General features: G+C 41.0%; 1 protein-coding gene across 1 annotated transcript in view; it reads left to right on the forward strand.

Annotated features, from left to right (window-relative positions):
- The window catches only part of LOC145995000 (papilin-like), a 379,499-nt gene that overhangs the window by 105,587 nt on the left and 256,491 nt on the right, over window positions 1–17,421 (forward strand). The gene's annotated exons all lie outside the window — the stretch shown is intronic.

Consider the following 17,421-nt stretch of genomic DNA (forward strand, 5'->3'; position numbering starts at 1 on the left):
CTGTGTCTGTGTAGAGGAGCGAGATATTGTGGTTGTAGTGTGCACGTAGTATGCCGTAATATGTCTCGAACATGCACAACTTGCTCAGATCCAAAACTGCAGCTCCCACATAGATGGGCTTGTTGAGTAGCACCTTGCCCCGGTTCATGTGAATCAGAGACATCTGTTCGTTGTAAATTGTTCGAGACCTGAACAGCGGGCTTGCAACAAGTCGGCGACACTGTGTTTTCTTCGTCACCAACCTCACATCAACGCGATTTCGCAGATTCTCCATGGTCTTCCCAAATACCGCATTGTTCATTAATTTGAAAAAATCGCGATCAAGTTCCGAAGTGGCAGTAGTGCGATGTTTGGTGTTCAGTTCGATGTACGACTTCAACCATGGAGACTGCCTGAACAAGAGCACGCGGTAAACTGCTTTGACCGAGACCCCTTGCTGCATTAACCACTGGAGGTTCCGGTAGTGTAGCACATAACGCTTTTTGGGCTCCAAGTCCATGACGAGCTTCGGTTGATCCGAGCCAGGTGGACACTTGAATTCCGGAGCAGGCGAAAGGTCACAGAATGTATCCTGCAGCTTCTCGGGGAAGTCAAGGTCCACCTCGGCAAAAAACCCAAACTCGTCGCACTCTTTTTCGATGTCGTGGTATAAAGGATCAACCCACTCAAACTGTCCTGTTGGGAGTGGCTGCATCATGGAGTGCCCGTAAAGATTATTCACGTCAGTGTACATGATGTAGCTTGATGGTTGGGAGGGGTCGTAACCAGTGGCCATGTGGTGATTGTTGGCGTGTGCGAAGCGTTGCGACACTTGGACCATGCCGCCCCGGATAGCTCTCTCGATGAAAAGCATGATATCAACATCGAAGATAAGTGAAAGTTTAACTTTAGTCAGCAGGAGCATGGCCGACCATGCCAGTCCAGGAAGGCTGTAAAAATATACAGGGTCCAGGTTGTAAATGTTTATCGCAGTCGCCCGAAACGCCTGGAACACATCGGCAAGAAGCGTCACATCAAGCTTCAGGTATGCATCGTGGTAATCACCGAAAGTTCGGCAACCCAACTCGACCCACATAGACTGAGCATGCTTGTACTCCTCGTCGGTAATACCTGAACCTCTCAGCTGGCTGTAGAACTTATCCTGGGGAGGCAGCAACTCTTCTTCGAACTTGGAAGGGTCTGTGACGTATTCGTAGGGGTAGACCCCTTTACGTCTGATGAGTGTGACATCTAAGTTCGGGAAACTTGATGTGGTAATGGCTAGTTGGTCGTCTCTGAGCTTCCCAGCAAGAGCATCGAGGCTTGCCTGGAGGAACCTCAGAGAGTCGAGGAACCGAAGCTCGATGCTGCTGCTTGAGTCGGGGATCGGCACCCACTTGCTGATGCTAATATAACGCTCCTCGTTCTGTGCCAGGACATTGATTCTCGCATTGTCGTACCCTAGATGTGTGACCAAGTGATGGAAATCATATCCCGAGCCATTGTGAAAAAAGACCGGTATGAAGCGCGGGTCCCTGGCTCTCAAGTTACACCTGTTGCACCACGGGCCAATGTAGCTTCCGGTCCCATAATGGTCATGGTGGTGGACCTTTTTGTTATCATCATTGAAGACTGAGTTGCAAACAGGACAATTTAGAGCCATTTCGTGCTGATGCTTGTCTTCCGGAGACAGAGGCAGCATGGGCTTGGGGGCCAACAGCACCTTCCCTATCTTGATGCCTTCCTGTTGCATTCTCACCAGGAAGTGTTTGACCGGGTCGGGACCGCGATACACATAGGGCTCGGAGGCAATATGTTGGTCTCGCCACACCACAACATAGGAGTAACTCGAGGCCTCGTGGATTTGGAAAGGAATAGTAGAGGATGTTTCGGGGTTGGGATGGTAGTTAGACAGAGGTTGAAGAAAGGCCTCGAAGTCTGCTACAATATAGGCAGGATGCTTCACCATAGCACTGTGCATGCGAAAACACTCTACTGCACCAGGTTCGGGCAGGATAGTTCGTGCAGGCTTGTTGGTACCACAGTAGAACATGTGGCGAGCTAGCTTCTCAGCAGCAATGTTGGGACCTCTGATGCGCCGGTAATCCTGCTGTTCTCGATTATGAAATGTAGACAAGCACCTGCGACACACCTCGACGTGGTGACTATCACTGCTCCGTTGGGTCGAAACAAGCCGAGAGAGCGAGCGAATGAGGGTGTAGTGGTGTTGTGTCTCGTCCTTGATGAGCAGGAGGTTGATTTCTCGTACCTCGTTGTTGTTGCTCACGTTGCTCATCCGGATGGGGTGGACCTTATTTTTGTTCTCGGTGAGACCGTAAACATTGATGGCTAATTGTAGGCCCAACAAGTCACGAGCACGAACCTCAAACTTGCGAATATGCGAGACTTCTACAGGGTAGGCAATCCCGGCCATTGCATCCTCCAGTTCCGACTCATACTGCGTGTAGTGGTTAACACGGTACGAGTGGTTTTTCCAGTGAACAGGGTGCAATGCTGCCAGCACCGACCAGAGGAAGCATTTGGTGTCTTTGTTCTGAATATTGAGAACAGCTTTTCTTGCTTCCACCTCGGGTGGCAGGGCAATATAGCTAGACCGTGCCAGTGGCAGGAATTTGTTAAGTTTCAGACGAAGTTTGTGGGGGTCGCCACACAGCGAACCGCCCGAGCCTTCAGCCTGATGCTCCTCGTGCTTTGCCACAAGCTCCTCGACAAACTTGTCGTAGATGCTGTCGAGGTCAGTGACATCTGCCTGATGTAGTGTTTTTGCTTTTGTGGCATGGAAGAATTTATATATTTCATCAGACGGTTTCTTATACTTGCAGCATAGCACAGCATAGAATTTAGTGGAGTGTGTAGCCAATGCATCGTTGAGGATGGATATTATCTTAGCTCGCTCGCTCTCCAGAAAACTACGCACATCGCAGAAGCTGTCTGATGTTATGTTAAAGTCTTCTAATAAATGCTCAAACGCAAATCGGTCTGCTTTCTTCGCCAGCTTGACGCGTTTGGCAGGTGGCGATGCATCGAGGGAGGTTACTTCTACCTTTCGCTTGGAAGGTTGCGGTAGAGATGTTCCAGTGCTCTTGCAAGTAAGCTGGTGTCGCTTGAAGTTGGCAATAGAAATATTTTTTCCACACTTAGAGCACAGTTTGGTTGCACATATTTGTTTTCCCGGCACACAAGTACGACAGTGCCTTTGAAAATGTTTACTTGACACAGCAGTTTTGCACGTAGGGCAATTTTTTACAGAACGCATAATGCAGAGATTTTTTGGGGGTATGTTATTTAATATCCAATGCTGTGCAATGCAAAATATAATTGTTCACTTTTTTTTTTAACTATTCTCTATGACCTTACTTGGTTTTTTTTTTCGCCAAATTATATGCTTCTAGTCTCCTATACAATACAATATACGAACAATATTGTCAACAGTATCATATTTGAGCAGGTCGCTTGTCACCTAAACACTACAGCTCACAGGTTGGCAAAATCTGACATGAAAGCAGATAATACGCTTAAGTCTTATTTATATATAATTTTCACGGGCGAACAATATTGTCAACAGTATCATATTTGAGCAGGTCGCTTGTCACCTAAACACTACAGCTCACAGGTTGGCAAAATCTGACATGAAAGCAGATAATACGCTTAAGTCTTATTTATATATAATTTTCACGGGCGTACAATATTGTCAACAGTATCATATTTGAGCAGGTCGCTTGTCACCTAAACACTACAGCTCACAGGTTGGCAAAATCTGACATGAAAGCAGATAATACGCTTAAGTCTTATTTATATATAATTTTCACGGACGTACAATATTGTCAACAGTATCATATTTGAGCAGGTCGCTTGTCACCTAAACACTACAGCTCACAGGTTGGCAAAATCTGACATGAAAGCAGATAATACGCTTAAGTCTTATTTATATATAATTTTCACGGGCGTACAATATTGTCAACAGTATCATATTTGAGCAGGTCGCTTGTCACCTAAACACTACAGCTCACAGGTTGGTAAAATCTGAGATGAAAGCAGATAATACGCTTAAGTCTTATTTATATATAATTTTCACGGACGTACAATATTGTCAACAGTATCATATTTGAGCAGGTCGCTTGTCACCTAAACACTACAGCTCACAGGTTGGTAAAATCTGACATGAAAGCAGATAATACGCTTAAGTCTTATTTATATATAATTTTCACGGACGTACAATATTGTCAACAGTATCATATTTGAGCAGGTCGCTTGTCACCTAAACACTACAGCTCACAGGTTGGTAAAATCTGAGATGAAAGCAGATAATACGCTTAAGTCTTATTTATATATAATTTTCACGGACGTACAATATTGTCAACAGTATCATATTTGAGCAGGTCGCTTGTCACCTAAACACTACAGCTCACAGGTTGGTAAAATTTCACATGAAAGCAGATAATACGCTTAAGTCTTATTTATATATAATTTTCACGGACGTACAATATTGTTAAGAGCGTCAGTTTCCGTAGAGCTCTCTTTTTCCATCTTCCCTCTATACAGTGAAGCTGTAGAAGACACAATTAGCTAACCTAGCATACAACATACTTTCCTAATTAATATGGATATTGTCACACATTCCTCTTATTTTATACTGTTGTAAATGGAAAAGATTATGTACGGTAAATGTTTTGTACATTATAGGGAAAAAATGCAAAATATTCCCCAATTTTAATTCGATCCACCTCTGAATCGATTTTTTACATATTTTCACGCCGGCACATATGTTGTCCTATTTTGCTTCTTTTACTTGCCTTGCTTAATTAACTCTCGCTAATTAGCATTTTTTTTTTTGGAAGAAGTCAACTAGAACAACATATGGCGGTATGAGAAATATGCAAACCAAAGAATATTTTAGTAATATAAGGGCCCTAGCAATTAGCTTCGTCGACTAAGAGTACTCTTTTAAACGTCTTCAGCTAGATCGTATTACTAAGCGAAGACGTTTAAAATATTTGGGTGTTGAAAAAGTTTGACCTACTTTTTATTTCTATTGTTTGCTAATAGATGGCGCTAATAGTACCCCCTCCCCTCCCTTTCCCTCCTCCTCCTCTGCTGTATGACAAATAGCACAAACATAAAAATCAAGATTTTGGAGAGCAAAACATAAAATTTGCATGCATCTGATGTCGAACTAGGAACTTTATCTTTCGGGGAGTCAACATTATTTTTTTACTCAGTCGTCATATAACATGAACACACGCAAACATTCACATGTGCTTTTATTATTTTGTGTTCGGTAAGTACAAGTATATTCTTACATAAATTATTGTTTAATTTAATAAATTGTAAACTCGGAGCCTGCTATACTAACATTCCTTCTGTGTTTCATTATACTATTGAAAGCAAATATTGCGTGCATACGGAAATAACACAGAAAAAAAAAAGCGGAGGGAAGCAATTTAAAATCAGTAGAGCAAGGTTAGTATTACGAGAACGTAAAAACATGTGCTTTCATTCCACTTCGAAAAATAAGAATAAATATGTGCATACAGAACACATATGCTTTCTTTTCACAGTTGTAAAATCATATAAATTGTACATGAAGTAAGTTGCGGGAAGGCTCTTTCTTTTATGTCTGTGTATATGTATGTTGTACAATTAGGTACAAGTATTGTACAATTAGGTACAAATTGTTGTACAATTATTTCCCCCAGTTGCCCAGTTGGAGTTGGGGGCATAACACTGGTACTATTTGTACCCACAGTGCTTACTCATGTATTTTGTTTAATATTTTATTTCAAATTCACTGTCAGAAACTAGTGTTGCCAGTTCCTGGATGTAGGTTTACCTACTCTGTTGGTTGTCACTGTCAAGCTCCCAGTATTCGTACAGCATAAAAAGCCATAACCCCCCCCCTCAAAATATATACATTGTATACACCAAAATGCCCAATAGCCTAGCAACACATCATGAAAAAACATGCCAAGAGGACCCAGTGGGTTTATAAGTCAGTGCTGCCAACTCCTATTTGTAGGTTAGCTTAGCCTGTGAAAGATCATATAGTAGAATTTTTGTAGAGTGGGTAGGCAACACCGACGAGCATCAAATGATGATTCGAGCCTCAAATAATAATTCGAGCCTCGTCGGTGTTGCCAATTTCTATTTGTAGGTTAGCTTAGCCAGTGAAAAATCATATAGTGGAATTTTCTTCGGATGGGTTGGCAAAACCCAAGCCTCAAAAAAGAAACATCCAATAGAGTTGCCAAATGTAAAAAGGGGACAATAGGTCCCCCTCATAAAAAGCTACAATAAGAGCCCACAGGTCGCCAACACTAGGCCCCCAACAGTGTTGCCAGACATAAAAAATACATGGACCCCTCAGGCCCTTTGATGAAAATTTACAGTGAAAAACCCAGTAGGTTAACAACACTGTCAAAAAATCTACGGCAGTGTTGCCAGATGTAAACAGAGGGCAATAGACCCCCTCATAAAAAGCTACAGTAAGAGCCCACAGTGTTGCCAACTCTGTGCCCCCAACAGTATTGCCAAACATAAAAGATACATGGGCCTCTCAGGTCCTTTAATAAAAATTTACAGTGAAAAACCCAGTAGGTTAACAACACTGTCAAAAAATCTACGGCAGTGTTGCCAGATGTAAACAGAGGGCAATAGACCCCCTCATAAAAAGCTACAGTAAGAGCCCACAGTGTTGCCAACTCTGTCCTCAAAATATACATCATAAAAGGCTACGACGAGCCCCACATGATGATTCGAGCCCCAAATGAGGGCTTAGAACCGGGGCACTAGGTCTACTCTTATCCTAACCTAACCGTACCTGAATGGTTCGTGGGGCTATCCGTCAATGGTTTGTTGGGCTACCCGTGCATGTTTTTTTCGAGCCCAAATTTTAACTATGGTTGCCTTGCCTAACCTAACTTAACCTAACCTTACCGAGAATGGTCAGTGGGGCTATCCGTGAATGGTTTTGCGCTAATGGTGATTACGAACCGATAAAAAATCTTATTTTCGTAGCACTTTAACGGCAAACGTTCATCATCGAAGACGCCATTTTCGTATCCTGCAATTTTATGATTGATGTACTGTTGCCAAATTTACCTGTAATCAAATTAGTTCTTCTACATCGTGATTGTCGCTGTCACATGTAAGGACGTTCTTTGGGCAATATACTGAAATCCATAAGTTTATTAATTAGCCCACAGCCATCCTCCTGCACACTCAACCTAACAATCTGTACAACATTAACAACTTTTTACTGTTCTCTTCCGCCATTATTACACAATTCATGCTCTCCAAGTATGAAATCAACAGTGTGGCAACGCTGTAGAAAGCGTAACTAATTGCAAACGTCAATTGTTCATATCAACAAATATGGCTACCATACTTGTATACGGAGAATCATTGCGAGAATTGAAAAGCTTATTTTACAATTTCTACACGTTAATGAACAATTTTTTCACCTCACCCCAACATGTTAACTTGAGATAAATCATCACGACTAATTATTTCGTGAGTATAAGACGTAGCATAGAAATTACAGAAGGGTCCGGTATTGTAAATTCTTGCCTTAATGAATAATAGGGGTGTGCGGGACAGAATTTTTTGGGTCGGGACGGGATCGGGACGGTAATTTTTTTAAATCCCGACATTCGGGACTGAAAAATTTGCAATTTCCCGACCAAGTCGGAAAATTTTCGGGACGGGAAATGTTCGAAATTTTCCGAAGCACTGGAAATTTAAGTCATTTTCACTTTAAGTGATTGTTTTTGCATTTCTAGAATAAAAATTTACAATTTTCGATAAGTTCCAAAAACTTACAATGCAGAAAACGTCGAGAATTAACGACTTTTTAAAGTGACCATTCGGTATTTCCCGACTGCTCGGGATCCCGAAAAGTCGGGAAGTCATTTCCCGAAGTCGGGATTGGGACGGTAATTTTTTTTCCCGATCCCAGTCCTGACTTTTCGGGATCCCGCACACCCCTAATGAATAACGTTGAGTCGTTTACTATTGATTATGTTATTTGAAGTCATACATGGTGTTGCTGTGAAGAGATAGATGTTGGTTGGTGATATATGCTGTATTTCCTGCAGTCTTTAACAATTTTGGTCCCATTTTATTTCCCTTTGTTGTTTTTGTATCACTTAACATTGAAAATATTCTTTCCGTTTCCACGTTAGAATGGGGCAATGTTAGCACTATTTTCGCGAGAGTGGAAATGTTTTCAAAAAAGAACGTGCCTTGAAAGTTTTTGGTAACCGATAACATGTTCCAAAATTCTGATGGAGACTTGTCAGTTAGTTCTTTTTTTTCCTCCTCGCTAAAGTATCCAGATAAACTAATACATAAAATGTAATTTTCCAAGATTGAAAAAAGTACCTACGATTTCCCTCATTTGGCAAAATCTGTCCCTACGTCCCTACGCGGGCGAAATTTAGTGAAAAGTCCCTATGCGTAGGGACATGTCCCTACGGTTGGCATCACTGCCGATACGTGCAGTTTGAAGCGCCCTCTCGCGGCTGACAACTCCCCCAACCTCCGATAAGTTGCCGGCGCTGTCGCGACAACTGAGGATAAAGTAGCGATGTCTAATCTAAGATTAGATGTCAGAAATAAGGTGCCAGAAATATTTGTATTTGGGAGGGCACCTTTTCCAGCATCCTTGCGACAAGGTACGTGCTTATTTCAATTGTAATTGTAACTGTAATTGTGAAAAGTGGAAACATTAGAAAACAAGCGGTTTCTGTTACGGACTTCCTGTAATACAACTTGCCGGGACCTGTTGCATGAAGACTCCGACGAACGGCCGACACGCTGGCGGTGAACGACTGAAATAACCTCCCTGTAGAAGCTATATTGCAGCTTTTTTTCACGCACCGGCGTTATTGTTTTGGAGGAAACTTGGGTTAGTGAGCTAAACACACGGCCATGAAATTAGGCGGGTGACAGAAGTTCGCGCTGTTGTCAGTCGGAGCACAACCCCGTGTGTTCGGAGGTTTAAGAGAAGGAAAGATCTCGTTGTCGAGTTGGGCTTTGTAATCCATGGGACACAAACTGACAATATTTGCTCGAAAGGTCAGGGATGACAACTGTATGCCCCGGAGAGAATGGTCGGTCTGACTCTCGAACTAGGCAACGCAGCCCGGTTGGCGTTGCCACACAGTGCGCGGTAACCAGCGACTTTTGTCCCGCTCTCGCTTTGCTTTTCCCAAATGTGGCACCAGCGCAATTCTGCCCAGCCACCTATTTTCATAGCCGTGCGTTTAGTGATGTATCCCCCTAAATGATCCTCACTGAACACGACACTGTACATTTAAAATTGAAATAAGTTTCTCCAGTACATGAAAGCCGCTATGTTTTGAGATAATTATTTTGGGACACCCTGTCTTCGCTGTAGTACAATGACAACGAATGAAGTCCAGAATAAATCACTATGGCGGACACAATTTGCTTAAACCTTACAAGGACTTTCGTGGTGATTGTCGGTGTTAAAATTTCCAGACATGAAGGAGAGCAACTCTGTGCTCCATATAAGTACGCTTCCCGGCGAAGAGCGTGGGATTCCGACGTGTGTCATCCGAGAGGAGACGGTCATCGTCCTGTTGTTCCCCGTAAGATTCCAGACACGTCTGGCCCACCCAAAGGTCTGCCGAATCGGTGTCGCTAACGAAGGTAATGTCAGGGGATGACCTTTCGAAATCTCCACCTCCCGAGAATCGCTGCGGAGTGCTCGGCTTGAGGGAGAAGCTCCAATAGTTTCCCATTGAGCAAGTCCTCAGCCCCGAAAAACCTTAATGCGAAAATCGGGGAAGGTGGGAAAGGGAGGGGTGCTGCGTCTATGGAGCGTGTTCATCATGGATGACGTGTTTACGATTTTATTCCAGAGGGGATAACTTTTCATTTAGAGGTGCCGTTTAGCGTTTGTTTGCGTTATGACTTCTGACATTAAAAATATGCATTCACCAGATTACTATGTAATAATTCCTAGAACTTCACTGACTGTTTAGCTCCGTCATCTTGTAATCAAGATATCCCCATTTCCATTTCTGGCGAAGGCACAATATTTTTACACTGTTAGATGTTACCGTAAAATGTATAATATTCTACCGTTAAAATGTAACAGTCTGCTTGTTAATTTAAAAAACAGAACGCAACAATTTCTTTTGCCTATTTTTTTTTATTTTATCATGCATAAGGATTGATTGATTGATAAATTGATTTGGTTTATTTTACTTCGCTTTGCTGTCACATTTGGCTAATCACGAAGATGAGAATGAGTGATGATATGATGAAATTGATAAAGGATTACTCACAAAGAACACATGCCCAGACCGGAATTCAAACCCAGGACCCCTGTACTCGTAGTGCCCTGTGTTAACCACTATGCCATGGAGTATGTAAATAGACAATGATTATAAATTAATTTTGTAAAAGCTAAATCATCAAACTCACATTAATTAGGATGTAGGGCTTATTTCCGCGAACCTGGCCGTTAATAATTTAAAAACGGTCATGTTCATTTTTACGGTAATTACGAGATGGTAAATGAAAAAGACTGTCTAAGACCGTAATCTCTCCAACCAACTCTTTGCAGGGTATAACTTTGAAACTGTAGGTCCGTTTCCGGTCACATTATCTAAGCATGGAGTGACTTAAAACAAAATAATTCGTAAGTTTCACGAAATGTACCTTATTGTGCTTTACGGAAACTAATTATAAAAGCTTAATGTGACCGATATAGTGCAATAATATGCAACGCATTTCTGCTTATCAATCCGCAATACTTATTGACTTACTTCTTAGTTTTTTCTTCTTTTATAAATACTTTTAAGTCATATTTCCAAAATATACTTTTTGTTGGAACACATTTTCAAGCGGCAGGGCTGAACCTTCCAGTCAATCTCGTAAATACTCAACGGATCACCACTATAAACTCCATGGTTATTTGATCAATAGTACAAACAGAATATTTACAAGAGAGAATATATAGCTCAGTTGCCTATGCTGTGTAGTAATCAAGTAATCGCAAAATTTAAGACTGAAGTTTTATCCAGTAATACCCCTGCGTGCAGTGGCTCTGGAGGTCACCCTGCCTCTAATAAATGGGTACCTGGGTGTAATCGTGGAGGGTAAAGGCAGGCAGAACGTGATGCTGATTACATCACCTCTACATTCCAATATAAATGGCTAATGTTGTATTTGGAATCCTGTCTTAAAAAAAATAATTACATTTCAACAATTTAAGTACTTTATTTAAAAAAATGATAACGTCTTAATCACGGCAACGTTCATAATTTCGTTTATAATAACTTGCATGAATGTAATGTGTAGTGTCTATCCGAGCTTCGTATCATTTTTCATGCATTATTTTAAAACTTAATTGTTTATATGCCTCATTAGATGATGTCATATATTGATTATATTCAAGCAAACTTGCTGTTCTCGGTAACTATAATTTAATATAGAAATATAATCTTTGATATCTTTTTTGCGAATGGTGCCATCTGCAACGTCCCCCGGTTGTACACCAGTCATCACAAAGTTACTCCGCTACTCCTTTAGTCGGGAACATGAGAATCTGCAAATCATCAGGGCTTGCTGGGTAGAAAAGAAACACAACACTGTTTTCAAAGTTAAAACGCAGTTTTATAAACGCGTATATTTCATAATCACTTACCAGTACAACACTAGAACATTCACTACTAACGTTGGGCAATTCACTCACATATAACGAAAGTCAAAGAACATAATTAATTTCTTACTTTCAACTTATCGGCAAGAAGAAAACTCGAAAAACCAAAATCTATACTTCAATTCTCTCCGTTTCCAAGTTCTTATTATTCCTCACCTTCACCTGTTTTTCAATCTCAGTCTGTCGTCAGGTGAGAAACATTCAGGTTAGTTCATTTCCTCGGCTGAGATTAGAAAGTGACGTCAACACGAACAGATTTTGACGTATTTATAAACATACATAAAAGTTCCAACTACAACTGTATCAGTCTAACTATAATTATCTGTGACAACTTGCACATTATTTGAAATAACAAACATTTTGAAAATCTTAACTTCTTATAAATATAAAATCTTAAACTCTCAGGTTCGTTACAATTGCCCCTCGTCTGGGGAAAATTTTTGAAGAAATTGTAATTTACAAGTTCTGAAAAAATTTTGAGTACATAAAGAACATTGAAATATAGAGTTTATCTGCACAATTGAATGACTCAATCTTGGCTTCTCTTCATTTGACAACAGCTCAGAAGGGACGTAGTTTACAGTATCCAAAACAGAATGTAATCCAGGATAGTTAATCAGCCAATAAGCAGTGAATTCAGGCAAGGATTGATTCCATATATTTATTTTCTTCTCCAGAAAGACTTTGTAGAAAACTGTATAGGTTTCGATAAGCAATGAACTGAATCAGTACTTTTCCATAGCACTTCAAACTCAACACTCTTCTTGCTTCTGTGCTTCTAGAATAATGCCTTAAAATTCCACACTAGCAATATAATAACTCCTGCTTATAGGAATCAATCCAAATATTTACTATATGAACCTTCTCTGAGAGGTCTACGGATTTATACATCCCGATTCTATCCTCATCTTGGACCTTTCGGATGTACCGCACTAAATATATATCTGGAAAATCCTCCTTCATTTGATCAGGAGTGGTAACAAACAACACATCAACTGCCTTTTTCTTAATACTTATTTCTGTCTGGTGCAGTTTTTATAAAAAGCATTCGCCAGAGGAGGTCAGAACCAAAACCTTCTTAAATGAATACTTTAGTGCTAAAATTCATGCCACTAATATCATGTTCTACTTGTCTACCACCTAGCACTATCTTCTTAAGGCTTCCGGAAAATCTATACCAGTTTTGTATTCGGAACCTTTTGCACTTGACTGCCAGAAAATACATTTTCGGTCAGCAAAATAATCTACATATAATTCTTGTATTTTTCGTCCCTTCGAGTTTACTTGCCTAAACGAAGAGGAGGCACTTAGAATAGGTCGACGTTTGTTTGACATGATTGAGATCGCTGGTTGTGCAGAAACTCTCTGGTAGTCTTCACTGCTTCTTCCCGCTCTGAGGCAACGTCATGTCTTGGTGAGAAGGAACCACAATTGTCACCTCTACGTGGTGGTAAGTACCGTCTGAGCGGACTACGGCTACGTCGTTCTTCGTAACGCCATCTGTCTGGAGAATTCTGCTCTTGTTCTGGACGAGGCCTGTAGAAATTTCGCTGTCTTTGGTTTTGATCTTGGTTGAAACCTCTCCTGCCTAATCCTCTGTTGAATCTTCGAGGTCGTGAAAAATTTCCTCCTGGACTCTCTGAATTCGTCTGGATGTTCCGGATCTTAAAACTTTTATTGCCTGCAGCATCTTTATTCTTGGAGTCTTCTTTATTCTTCCAGGTATCAGGGTCATCATAAATATCGAAGTCCTTTAAGAAGTGTGTCAATTCATCCACACTTCGTGGAGCGTGCGCCAGACAAAGATTCCGAATGCGATACGGCAACTGTCCAATGATCAAATTAAGAACTTCGCTCTCATTAAAATTGTCAGCTAGGTTTCTGTACGCTGCGTAGACACTCCAGGCAAAACTTTCTAAGTTGTCGTGGACCAGGCGAGAATACCTTCGGTTCCTCACAGCCGCTAGTTGTCTTTGTTTTGCCTTTTCTGATGCAAATTCATCCTTAAAGCGTGCGCAGAAATCAGCATAATTCACAAAGTTGTCCATATTACCAGCTAACCAATGCTCAGCCTTGCCGGTGAAAACCCGAGGTAATAATTCCAATCTATAATGCTCAGGCACTTGCATTAAGTCAAAACTGACATTTAATTCACGCAGATATCGTTCGGCAGATTGAGCTTCGATATCGCCTTTAAATTTCGGAATGTTCGCGATATCAGCCATTCTGGGCATCTTAAACTCTGTTCTTCGTCGAGGAGAAAAACTGTCATTACTATCCTTTTCTCTAGGCCTCTTGCATCTATCAGAAGTTGTGGTATTACCGGGGAAGAATGGGTTTGGAAGTACAACAGGAGGTTCATAGGCAGTAGCTTCTGGGTTCAGTCCTCGGATTGGATCAGGCACTATATCGGAAGATGTTTCTGGTCGAATCTGTAAATTATGGATCTTTTCCTGCAGTTCACTGACCCTACTTATAATTGTAACTGTCTGTTCCTGAATTTCTTGGCGAAGAGATACTTCCATCTTTTTAGCCTTCTCATGGAGAAAATTAACCTTTTCTCCAGCTTCCTTTATTTCAACTTTCTGTCCTTGCACTATATTTTCTATGAGTTCTGTTCGTTCACCAAAGGTTTTTAGTGCTACATTAATAGACTCTACAGAACTCTTTAATTCTTGAACTCTCTGTGGAGGGTCACATTCAGATTCTCTTCCAGACTGGACAATTTCAAGGCAGGTTTCCATATTCTTCTTCAATTGATCCTGTTCCTTCTCTATCCGTCCTTGCCGAACTGTTAAGAACTCTAGCTGCTCTTCCACAATTTCCTTTACCCTTTCGTCCACCTTTTCAGTGACTTTAATACTAAGCTTTTCTATCTCTCCTCTGACGCTCTCTACCTGTTCAAGTTTATGTTGAGAGAATAGAGCCTGTAACTCTGACCTTAGTTTTATATCTTCCTGTATCCTCCTTTCTTCCTGGTTTTCAATCAATGCACGGAAAATATCTAAGTCTTCTTTTCTCTTTCTCTCTTCCTCCTCTTTCTCTTTCCTTCTCTTAACTTCTTCCTCTTCTTTTTCCTTCTTTCTCCTTTCCACTTCCTCCTCTTTCTCTTTCCTTCTCTTTTCTTCTTCCTCTTCTTTTTCCTTCTTTCTCCTTTCCTCTTCTTCCTCTTTCTCTTTCCTTCTCTTTTCTTCTTCCTCTTCTTTTTCCTTCTTTCTCCTTTCCTCTTCCTCCTCTTTCTCTTTCCTTCTCTTTTCTTCTTCCTCCTCTTTCTCTTTCCTTCTCTTTTCTTCTTCCTTCTCTTTCTCTTTCCTTCTCTTTTCTTCTTCCTTCTCTTTCTCTTTCCTTCTCTTAACTTCTTCCTCTTCTTTTTACTTCTTTCTCCTTTCCTCTTCCTCCTCTTTCTCTTTCCTTCTCTTTTCTTCTTCCTCTTTCTCTTTCCTTCTCTTTTCTTCTTCCTCTTCTTTTTCCTTCTTTCTCCTTTCCTCTTCCTCCTCTTTCTCTTTCCTTCTCTTTTCTTCTTCCTCTTCTTTCTCTTTCCTTCTCTTTTCTTCTATAGACTCAACTATGAGCTTAAACTCCATCATCTCCTTCTTTCGAACTTTCTCTATCTGAGCCATCTCTTTCTTACGCTGTTTCTCCTCCTCTATCCTTTCCTTCTGTCTACGCTCCTCATCCTTCTGTCTACGCTCCTCATCCTTCTGTCTACGGTCTTCATCCTCCTTTTCTTTCTGGTTTCGCTCTGCTTTATCTTTCATCAACCAATCAAGTAGCCAGTGATCTGATGAGAGTTTGGTAGAAACGCTCGGTTCTGGTTCTGTTTCTGGTGATGACAAGCATGATTTGCATCGCATCTCTTTATTTGATGCCAACGTTACTTCCTGCCCATAACAACTACTATGAAACCTCTGCAAACATTGGCAACACTGGAAGAATTCCCTGTCATTGGTAAGATCCTCACAGCATCCAAACTTGGTTTCTGCATCCATTGTCGTTCTTCCTCTGCTTCGCAGATTCATTCCAGTCGCGTCTTTCTCCATTCTACACCGTCTATGGCTCTTACCAGTTAATACCTTCACTTCACTATCACACTTTTACCTTCGTGAATTCCAAGGACTTTCAATATCACCTTCGTGAATTCTATGGCCGAACACTTTCAGTATGCACTAAATCGGGTATCACGTTTTAATTGCTAAAATAACTTTGCAGTCAAGCCGCCACGATTGTACCAAAATAACTATGCACTCGAGCCCCGCGTTGGTGCGCCAAAATAACTATGCAACGTCCCCCGGTTGTACACCAGTCATCACAAAGTTACTCCGCTACTCCTTTAGTCGGGAACATGAGAATCTGCAAATCATCAGGGCTTGCTGGGTAGAAAAGAAACACAACACTGTTTTCAAAGTTAAAACGCAGTTTTATAAACGCGTATATTTCATAATCACTTACCAGTACAACACTAGAACATTCACTACTAACGTTGGGCAATTCACTCACATATAACGAAAGTCAAAGAACATAATTAATTTCTTACTTTCAACTTATCGGCAAGAAGAAAACTCGAAAAAACAAAATCTATACTTCAATTCTCTCCGTTTCCAAGTTCTTATTATTCCTCACCTTCACCTGTTTTTCAATCTCAGTCTGTCGTCAGGTGAGAAACATTCAGGTTAGTTCATTTCCTCGGCTGAGATTAGAAAGTGACGTCAACACGAACAGATTTTGACGTATTTATAAACATACATAAAAGTTCCAACTACAACTGTATCAGTCTAACTATAATTATCTGTGACAACTTGCACATTATTTGAAATAACAAACATTTTGAAAATCTTAACTTCTTATAAATATAAAATCTTAAACTCTCAGGTTCGTTACACATCTATCTATTATTGTTCGGTGATCGTTGAGTCCCAAGAAATCGTGCATAAATTGTCGGTTTTTCTTTGCCACAGAATATTTGGAAAACAAGAGGGTAAAATGAGCCTTATTTACATTGGGTAGTGAATGCTGTTGACAAACAACTCCATTGCTGTTCTGTGAGAGCTTTGCATATGAAAACACATCGTGTGACAACCTGCGATGTGTCAACTTCTGTCAACACCTCGCGTGGCATTGTGATGCTGATTCGTTGAAGGCGCGTGCAGAATTTTTGTTGGCAGCGCGCCGAGCTAACTCGAGAATGGCGAGCTTTCAGGATAACACTTAATTTTGTTGCATACCATGGAAACCTCAAAGCGAGAGGAATTTTGTTGCGGAGTGCCATCTGGGAGAGAGTGAGAACACTAATGATAACAGCCTTTTCGACTCGATTCCTTCTCTCGTCATCGAATATATTGGTTTCAAATCCTTTCCTGCGCATAATATTTGTGCAAGGAATATTTTCGCCATTCCTTTGTGTTGTTCTGCCATACACCATTTTTGTTTGACACATGCAAATGCAAAGACGCATTAAGAGAAAAAATGCCAGTTTTCTCTTAAATCTTGATTTTTGTCACAACTAGTCCGCTGATTTTGTTCCATTCGCGCTGCTTTTGTCCATGGTGAATGCATCTGCTTGAACAATAAGCAAAATAGGGTTGTGCATACACAGTGTCTTCATTGACTTATTGTGCCGTTCGAACGCGTGCCTGTGTACTGGAACTCGCCGCTGGGCGGGGAAATTGAATGTGCGTATCCACTCAACTCAACGCATTTGGTTGCTTTTCCAGCTGAGGTTTCGTCAAGCT

The sequence above is a fragment of the Lepisma saccharinum genome, chromosome 11, assembly GCF_977018435.1.
Source record: "Lepisma saccharinum chromosome 11, izLepSacc3.1, whole genome shotgun sequence".
In the NCBI taxonomy this organism is placed as follows: domain Eukaryota; kingdom Metazoa; phylum Arthropoda; class Insecta; order Zygentoma; family Lepismatidae; genus Lepisma; species Lepisma saccharinum.